This window comes from Pinus tabuliformis, chromosome 7 (genome assembly GCF_031772625.1).
Source record: "Pinus tabuliformis cultivar Carrire ecotype Pingquan chromosome 7, CPIR1, whole genome shotgun sequence".
Lineage (NCBI taxonomy): Eukaryota > Viridiplantae > Streptophyta > Pinopsida > Pinales > Pinaceae > Pinus > Pinus tabuliformis.
The window spans coordinates 451,450,078-451,453,033 of NC_142293.1; positions in this window are offsets into that span (position 1 = coordinate 451,450,078).

The window sequence follows — 2,956 nt, forward strand, 5'->3', positions numbered from 1 at the left end:
GAGACTTTATTGAAGTATATACGTGGTCTTCATAGCTATTTAAAGAATACTATTCTCATGTTTAATCCCACTAGCTTAGATGATGTATTAGTTCAATGCACACATCCAGAAGCTAGAGGTAAGAATGTAAACCCAGAGGTTGGAGGAACATCTAAATATTCTGTAAGCAAGAGCAAGGAAAAGAAGAAACTGAAATGGAAGGAGAGGAAAGCAAACACTCTAAAGAAGGATAAACATTCATTCACTCATTACAAGCAAGAAGGACACAATCAGGCACACTACTGGTTTTTTCATCCAGAACTGAAACCTAAGAAGTTTGGTGGAAAGAAGGAAAAGAATGTTGATGCTATTCAGAAGGACTTGGGATTAGATTTAGATGATGAAACAACAGTTACAACCACAGGTATTAAAGGTAAAGATTTTGAAGAATCCACATGTAATTTTGCACAATCTATTGATAATGAAAGTAATGAGAGGGAAAGAAATGAGCCTTTTCGTATTAGAGTAATTTCTAAGCACAATAAGATTGATACTTTGTTTGATAGTGGATCACAAGTAAATTTGATTTCTGAGATAATTGTAAAGAAGTTGGGATTACAAACAAAACCTCTTGAGAATCCATATCCATTAGGTTGGGTGTGTGATAAAACAAAGCTACAAGTAACAAGACAATGTAAACTTAGGTTTGCTATTGGATCAACATTTGTAGATGAGGTTGAGTTAGATATAGTTCCATTGGATATATGTGGTATTGTTTTGGGAAGTCCATACATGTATGATAGGAAATCTATTTTCTATAGAACTGAAAATAAGGATCAACTCACTAAATATGGAATGGAATATATTATAAGAGCTCATAAAATCAAGGGTAACTATTCTCTCATAAATTGAGGACAGATGAAAACAATTATGAACTCAATTAAGCAATTTTTACTAATGGTTGTAAAGGAAAAGGACACTGATAAAACCAATGTATTTGAAAGCTATGATGCTAAACAGAAAGCTGATTTACTTGAAGTTGTTCGGAATATGATATCCTATTTCAAGAACCTAATGTTCTACCACCCAAAAGGGAAATAGTACATGATATTTGTATACAACAATATGATCCATTACCTAACATTAGAATGTACAGGTTTTCATCTTTAGAGAATTTATAGATAAAGAAGCTGGTACAGGAGTTGCTCAATAAAGGGTTTACCCGACCAAGCACATCACCATGTGGATCTCCAATCGTGTTGGTGAGAAATAAAGATGGTTCATGGAGAAAGTGCATTGATTATAGAGCACTAAATAAAATAGCAATCAAGAATCGTTATCCTCTTCCTTGTATTGATCATTTATTATATCAATTGAAAGAAGTAGTTTATTTTTCTAAGTTAGACTTGCGAAGTCGTTATCATTAGGTCAGAGTTATAGACTAGGATGCATGGAGGACAACTTTCAGGATAGAGAAAGGGTTGTATGAATGTTTGGCTGTGCCTTTTGGATTAACTAATGCTCCTGCTACATTTATGGGAGTTATGAATGATGTACTCAGACCATTTATTGATGATTTTGTAATTGTTTATTTAGATGACATTCTTGTTTTTAGTAAGACATGGGAAGACCATGTAAAGAAATCTTTAGATGTTTTAAAAAGAGAAAATCTCTATGTAAAAATGTGAATTTGGCAGAACATATTTAAACTATTTGGGTCACATTGTAGGGGGTGGTGAATTAAAGATAGATCCCTCTAAGGTTGAAGTCATTCTGAACTGGCCTAAACCCAAATATGCTACAGAGGTTAGGAGTTTCCTAGGGGCAGCACAATACTAGAGAAAGTTTATTTCTAACTTTTCTTTGATTGTAGCTCCATTACATGCTTTAACAGGATGGAAACAGGTGTTTAAGTGGGGAGGCAAACAACAGAAAGACTTTGACAACTTAAAACAGAAAATCAATGCAACACCAGTACTAGCACTGCTAGATCTTCAACACCCATTTGAGATTAAGACAGATTCTAATGACTATGCCATGGGAGCAATGTTGATGCAACACAGAAAACCCATATGTTATCATTATGAGACATTTACTTCTACAGTAGTTAATTATCCCACATATGCTAAAGAATTGTATGCATTAGTACAAAGTGTGAAAAAGTGGAAACATTAACTAATGGGTAAAGAAACAATCATACATACATATCATCAACCACTTCAATATTTGCATTCACGAACTAAATTGCAGCAATCAAGACATTATACGTGGATGGGTTTTCTACAACAATTTCATCTTGTCATCAGATATAAGAACAACATACACAATAAGATTGTAGACATCTTATCAAGACCAATCATAAATTCATCCACTATACTTAATCATAACTTAGTAATGCATGAAAGTTACATTGAACAATATGCTCAAGATGTAGATTTTAAATATGTATATGCAACTTTAAGACATGGCAAGCAAGTAGAAGAATTGGATTATTATGTAAAGGACGAACTCTTATATCATTTGGGAAAGTTATGCATTCCACAAACTGAAAGAGTTAACATAATTCGAGAAGCACATACTTCTCTCATATCAGGTCATTTTGGTGTAAGTAAAATAGTTGCACAATTGCAAAGGTTTTGTTATTGACCAAGAATGCATGAGACAGTTTCTAGATATGTCAAGGGATGTACTATGTGTGCTACAAGCAAGCCCAGTAATAGAAAATTAGGCTTGTACACTTGACTTTCAATTCCTTCTTGTCCTCGGGAAAGTGTTTGCATGGACTTTGTTGGGGGATTGACAAAGTCTAGGAAAGGTCATGATTATTTGTATATTTTCGTGGATAGGTTCAGTAAAATGTGTGTTTTTATACCATGTAACAAGTAGGTTACAGCTAAACAAACATCAAAGTTGTTAGTTCAGAATGTATGGGTTCATTTTGGGTTGCCCACTTCTATTGTATCTGATCGAGATTCTC